The 7,137-nt window shown below is 44.4% G+C and overlaps 1 protein-coding gene across 2 annotated transcripts in view; it reads right to left on the minus strand.

Moving 5' to 3' along the window:
* The window catches only part of EPB41L3 (erythrocyte membrane protein band 4.1 like 3), a 466,618-nt gene extending 459,837 nt beyond the window's left edge, over positions 1–6,781 (minus strand). For both annotated transcript variants that reach the window (XM_073550905.1, XM_073550907.1), the window contains exon 1: positions 6,585–6,781. The gene's annotated coding sequence lies outside the window, so the exon portion shown is untranslated. The remainder of the gene's footprint in view (positions 1–6,584) is intronic.
* Positions 6,782–7,137: the final 356 nt, after the last annotated feature.

Here is a 7,137-nt window from a genome sequence, read left to right on the forward strand (position 1 = left end):
TTGCAAATAAAATCCTCAATATTTTTAAATAATACAAAACAATCATTTTGTCTACGGATCTAATCACTACAGAAATTAGAATGGCCACTGTCTGGTTACACTGACAGGAGATACTAGGGTGATGAAATAAGAAAAGGCTGCTGATACTGCTGTCTGTTGTGAGTTCATTCTCTGGTTCACCAGTTGTGAGTTCTCCTTCCAGACTCCCTCTGGTGGTAAGAGGAGTTAGTGAGGCTGATGTGATCGGTGGAGATCTGCCACCTGAGAATGAGGATGACGACTGGACCTCAGGAGTCTCAGATTGGATTTAAGACAGCCGACGCCCTATTCGGTTGCTGGTGATTCCTTCTGGCTTGTCAGCTCTTGGTTTTCAGCTCTGTTCCAGTCATCTAAAGCTAAGTTTTTCTGCTAATGTTCACACTTGATTTTGTTGGTCTATTCAGCTTTTGGTGTGGTCAGCCAGTCCCGGCTGGGGGCTGTGCTGAATTTCCACTCCTATTTATCAGTATTTTGCCAATTTGCTTTTTGTCCCTTACTAGTTTGGTCTCTTTTTGCTCTGTCTCAGAATATTTCAGAGTGCTGATATAGTAGAAGTCTAGTGACTTCAGGGTTAATTTTGCTATCAGAAGTGTTGGACATTTTTGTAGGGTTTTTTGCAGGTTGCAGACAGTGTCTTTCCTTTCCTCTCTAGTTAGTTTGGGCCCCATCGTTTGCTCAGCCTATCTTGTTTCACCGTCAATACATGTGTGGGGGCTATCTACTCCTTTGGGGTCTGCTCTGGGGCAGTTAGTTTTCCCCTTTTCATGCTTCAGGCTTATTTAGTCCTCCGGCTGTGACGAAGCATCTAGGAACATTGTAGGTACGCTCCACGGCTGCTGCTAGTTGTGTGGTAGGATCAGGGATCTGCAATCTGCATAGTTACCAACCTCTCTGGTTTTCTGTGACTTAGCTTGTTTTGCTTTTTTCTCCTCGGTGACCCATTCATAACTGCTGTCTGTCCTGTCTTTTGATCTAATAATGGAGATAACAGGGGAGGCGAAAGGTAAGAAGAGGCTGCGAAAGGTAAGAAGAGGCTGCTCATACTGCTGTCCACACTATCTGATCTAATACTTGAGATACCAGGGGTGCTGAGGTAGGAAGAGGCTGCTCCCACTGCTGGCGACACTTTCTTTTTATCTCATATGGGAGATACCAAGGGTGTTGAGGTAAGAAGAGGATGCTCGTACTGCTATCAATCTGATCTAATACTGGAGATACCAGGGTTCTCAAGTAATAAGACACTGCTCACACTGCTGTCAGTCCTGTCTAGCTTATATAACACTTGACATACCAGGAGTACTGAGGTAAGAAGAGGCTGCTCCCACTGCTAGCCACCCTGTCTTTCTAATCTCATACTGGAGATACCAGGGGTGATGATGTAAGATGAGGCTGCTCACACTGCTGTCAATCTGATCTAATATTGGGAGAAACCAGGGTTGTGAAGAAATAAGAAGCTGTTCACACTGCTGTCTGTCATGTCTTTTTTATCTAATAATGGAGATACCAAAAGTACTGAGGTGAAAAGAGGCTGCTCAGACTGCTATCCACCCTTTATATCTGATTTCATACTTTAGAGGCCAAAGTTACTGAGCTTTCCATACTGCTGTTTACCGGATCTAATACTTTTAGGTAACAGGGGTGCTGAAGTAAGAAGATGCTGCTCACACTGCTGTCCACCCTGTCTATCTGATCTACCAGAGATGCAAAGGAGTGCCTAGGTAAGAAGAAGCAGTTCACACTACAGTCCTGGTATATTATATAGGTTATCTTCAGCTCATAGCAGCAGAGCTCCCTATTGCACATGTTTACAGTCACCGCCCTATTAACATTCTAGGACAGATGTCTGTCAGTGTAATAAGGTGGTGACCATTTTTAATTTTTATTTTATTCAAATCAATAAGAGGTGGATGTGCAGTACCCTGCAGCGGCAGCTATCAGAACCAGCTCGGTAATTATGTAGTTCCAACTGGCCGCTGCCTACACAGAGAACAGCTGATCGGCGGTGGTGCCGGGAGTCGAACCCTGACTGATCAGACATTGATGACCTATCCTAAGGACAGGTCATCAGTGATAAATTAGGGGACAACCTCTTTAAGCATGATCATGTTATCTGCTGTTAGTTCTTCTTAAAGGTAACCTTAAAAGGGAAAGCTAATGTACTGATGGTTATTTATCTTACTACATGACAGCTCTGCACATCAGCACATCTCATTTCAAAGCAGATTTATGCCATAAACCATAAACAGACATCTGCACAGAGAGATTACACACCATATGAAGCAGGCTTGTAGAAAAAAAAATATTCACAAAAAAAACGGTTTTACATGTGTCACAATTTAAAGTGATTCTCCTCTCAATTTTACCTATTATCAGCCACCAGTATAATTCATTTTAAAATAGAAAAGCTGTCAGCCGAATTATGGTTCAGCGTATCGTTTAGCCGACAGCTATTTCTCCTGATTCTAACACATACATAGAAGCCCTGCATTCCCTATCAGAGCCACGGCCTGGCTCCTCTTGAGGTACGGTAGCTATCTCCAGAAAACTAAAAGGATCAGCTGTTCTAAACTGAACATGGTGGATCATTCTCTCCCCCACTCAGGGGACTCAGGAGGAACCCATATAACTCAGACGACCCTGCCTCCATTAGTCTAAGGCTAGGCTCACATGAGCATATTTTATGATCCGTATATGGATCGCAATGCCCGGTCAGGTGGCGGGCCTCCCTATCCAACTCTCACTGCCTCATATGAAGAAACATTAGGCTGTAAGGTTAGGTCAGGAGACCCAAGAATTGAGGTCTGTATAGACAGTAATATTAGCTTGTGTGAACCAGGCCCAAAGCTGGCCATACACATTAGATGTCCATCTCAGCTGAGTATTCCATACACAGGAGCAATCGTTCGGCCAAGTGTTCCTTGGTTCGCTATGAGAAACCCGCCAACCGACGGTTTGGCAAACATTAATGTGGATGGGGCCTTTATACGCATAGGAGCCTTTACTCGAGTAAACGTCATCATGGATTTATCAATGTATTTCAGATTTAAAAAAAAAAAATCTGGGGATTATAAAATGGAACAGTAAATCAGATTCCTCCAGATCATAAGGATTAGACCCAGGCTTTATGTATATATTATTTCACATACCCACACAATGTAAAACGAGCATTCATCTCTTCTGAATGACGACATGCAAACAAGGGTTAACTAGATTGCTGGTTGTTCTATGTCTTATTAAGGAATCTTGAAGATAATTGCTGTTTTGCTGATCTAGATATAAACTTTGCTCTGTAATCTTTCCATTAGTCATCAATGCTCACCACAACTCAACTCATCAACATCTTTAGCTCAGCTTGGATTGTAAGCTTCAGGATATGCTATGAGGCTGAGCTGGTTAATCTTTGCTAGAAGCCCCATCCCCCATACTTGGACATCTTTACTCTAGCGCCTGGTGACATAAACCTGGACTAAAGGAGCTGAGGAACTGCACACAACATAGCCACACATTATGCTGCTGAGCAGCCAGTTGTAGGGCACAGATAACAGAGACATGTAGGAACCCACAGCAGTATCCCGATGCCACATGAAAAAGCAGAGCGTGTCACTCAGTACCACCCCATCCGCATACCATCTGTTTTTTCTGTTCTGCCAATACATTTTTCGGGTTATTTACATGTATTTATTTTAACTCTAAGATACTTTGAGATGCAATAGAAAAAGTTTTTTTTTATGGCTAAGATTGAGTAAAAACAAGGGCACTGTGCAAAGCAGAGAACTTTTCTCAGACTGGCAGTTTAAAGGTGGAGACTTACCTCTTGATAGTAGTTATTGGCCCCAATTCATCATTTGCATTTTTTAAGTCACTTCCCTTCCATTTTGTCTTGTATTAATTCCCGTTTTTGGCGCCAAATTCATCAAAATGGCGCACAAGATTCATGAATTTGATACAAAGTAAAAAAAAAAAATGGGCGACACTGGAAAACACTGTCCGGAATTGCGTTTGCGACTTTTGGCACCAAAAGTCACAATTTGAAGGCAAAAAAAAAAAAAAAAAGGCATAGTGGGTGCTGTCAGACAAGGATAAAAAGGTGTAGAAAAACAACAAACATTTGTTAAAAGATAGTCACAAATTGGTGCCAAAAGTCACAAAAATTGCATCAAAAGTCTGGCCTAGGCCGGGGTCACACTTGCGAGAAACTCGCACGAGTCTCGCGTCTCGATACCCGGCACTTGGGACCGGAGGGTGCGACTTCATGTATTTCTACGCAGCTGAGCGCTCCGGTCCCGAGTGCTGCTGCCGGGTATTGTGACACGATACTCGTGCGAGTTTCTCGCAAGTGTGACCCCGGCCTCACTCAAATATACACCAGGGGGAAACAGGAGTAAATTTGTGCCAAATTTTGCGACTGTTTTAAAACTCGCAATGGATGAAACAGATGAAAACCTCTAGAATTGCTAAACTCTGCCCACAAAGCAGGAAAAAAAAAAAAAAAAAAAAAGACAAAAGAAACCAAAAACAGGCGACCACACATAAAATAGACTTCAAAAAAGGTGCCGATAAGAATAATGGATAGGATGCAAATAAAAACAGGCGCCAAACTAGACAAAAAAGCAGGAGCCAAGGCAATGATGGATTGGGGGTATTTAGTTTCAGGCATCAGAAAGAATTTTCTGGTTGCTACCCTCTACCACACATCCTTATTGCCCAGGACCAATAGTTATACTGATGCTGGGATAAAGAGCGACTCAAACAGGTGATGGAGCAATAATAGAGTGTTGTGCACACAGAACTGTTCTCAATCATCATGTCATCAAAGACTATGAGATTTCAGAAATCTCCTGCACACACATTGTTTTTTCCCCCCTGACTGAATGAGTAAACTGCTGCGTTTTGGCAAACTGCAGCATGTCACTTCTTTCTGTGTTTTTTTTCAGCGCTTTTTTCTCCCATATAAAGCTAAGAGTAAGTGCAAAAACGCAGTAAAAAATGCAGGTATCAAGTTTTCCTGCGTTTTTGGTGTAAAAACCTAAGGACGTTGCATTATGTTTTTTTTGGGGGGGGAGGGGGGGCAATAAACCACTGTGAAAACATAGCAAATACGCAGCATTACCTGCTTTTTGTAAGCAGATTTTTTAACGCCAGGTTTTGCCAGCAGGAAAAAGATGCAGCAAAACTGCAATGTGTGAACATGGTCTAAAGCACGTTAAGTACTGCCTATGAGGCTGCATTTAAATTCCTGAATGAATGAATTCCACGGCTACTAATTGCTGGTGGATTGCTAGAGAAACATGAAAGGTCCCACTATGATATTGAATAACAAGGGCCCTTACACTGTTCTTGTATAAGGCCCCTTTGTTATCCGAGTCTGTTACTGTACACAGATGGATCAATCCAGTTTTCCTGATTTCCAAATCCTGATAACTGAGTGTGCCCTTATTTAACCGTTCGAGTCTATGGGTGAACCAATCTGCTAATAGGAGAACCAGGTGGACATTTTTCCATCCCTATTAACACTTTCCTGTACATAACAGAAAAAAAAAAAATGTACCAAGTGAGGCAAAAAGCTGCAACCCCATAAATATAGTAACCCTTATTCACCTTCCATTGCCGGCACATTATAACACTTACGCTCAGTTCCATTCACTGACATTTCAATGTTTAGTGTAAATAAATATCCCAACACGTGCAATAATATCTGCAAAGATATGAAGAAGTACGTCTCTGATTGACATTTATCCCTCTGGAGAAAAAAAAAAAAATTTTCATCTGCTGCCGCTTCATCATCATCAGAGCAGCTCTGGTTAACATGACCGGCATGCAAACTAACATTTAAATGTGTGTGTGGATTTGTATGGTGTAGCCTTACTCTGGGAGAGGACGGGGGTGCGTGGCAATGCAGATGTCGCACCCGGGGGGGCCGAGATCGTGGCTTAAAACTTAAATGTGTCGACAAAGATTTACAGATGATGTTCTGAAAGGAGCAGAGAGGCACGAAAAGAAATCTCATGGGAATTACCAATGGCTCAGGATCAAAAAGTGATGGGTAGGTAGGAAGGTAGTGGAAAAAAATCCATTTTTTGGGGGGGTCTGGAAGGGGATATTAGGTAAAGATACTACATGGGTGATAAAGATGACGGAGATGGAAGCAATAATCCTCGGCACTTGCCTGTAGGGGGGCACAGGTGAGAGGGGGCACATACACCAGAGGCTATGTACTGAGGGGAGTCAGGCACAAGTCTGTGTATGAGAGGACCCCCATCACTCCCAGGCTCCTCCTGATAGTGACCACTGCCACAGAGGAAGGTCTTAGCTGTGCAGATGGTCAGGAATGGCAGCTGGTGACGGCCACCGTGTAGGAGCCATGTATGGCAGCCTCCCGGCACTGGCAGCCGGACACCTGGCATGGCAGGCATGACATTGGGGCACTGGTAGATGTCCTACAGTGATGAGGATGGCTGCAGCACCAGGACTCCTCCGTCTGCAGGGATGCTGAGCACCACGCGTGGGACAGCGCCACACCGGGGTAGGACAGGACCGGGACTAACCTGAGGGACCGTCCAGACCTCCTCCTCACACAAGTGACTGAAAGTGACAGCACTCAGGCAGCGGGATCCGCACACACCGGCCGGTTCTACTGGACAAGTGTGCAGGGGGGGGGACGTGACAGCAGATCACTCACAGGTCCTGTCTCCTCGCTGTCACACCTGCGAAGCTGCGCAACCCAAAATGCAACTGCTCCCCCCCCCCGTGTGTCTCGTCATGGTCCCTCCCAGCTGAGCCGCTGATTGGCTGCCGCTCGGCCCAGTGCAGGGATTGGGGTTAATGAGTTGTGTGCGGCACCAGGCGATCTTCTGCGTTAGTACAGTGCCGGGGCCGAGCAGCGCCCCCTGGTGTGCGATATTAGCACCACAGTGACAGCGCAGGCATCCTCTCATCTAGCTTTCTTGAATTGCTCAAGTTTTTAATGGCGCAGTCATCCAAAGTCACACATGAATTTTCCTAAGGCTACTTTCACACTTGCGTTTTTTGCGCTGCGTTTTTTGCGCTGCGTTTTTTGCGCATACAAACGCTGCTTTTTTCCCAGCATTTTTTGTGCGC

Source organism: Dendrobates tinctorius, unplaced genomic scaffold (assembly GCF_039654945.1).
Source record: "Dendrobates tinctorius isolate UK_male_01 unplaced genomic scaffold, ASM3965494v1 ptg000171l, whole genome shotgun sequence".
Lineage (NCBI taxonomy): Eukaryota > Metazoa > Chordata > Amphibia > Anura > Dendrobatidae > Dendrobates > Dendrobates tinctorius.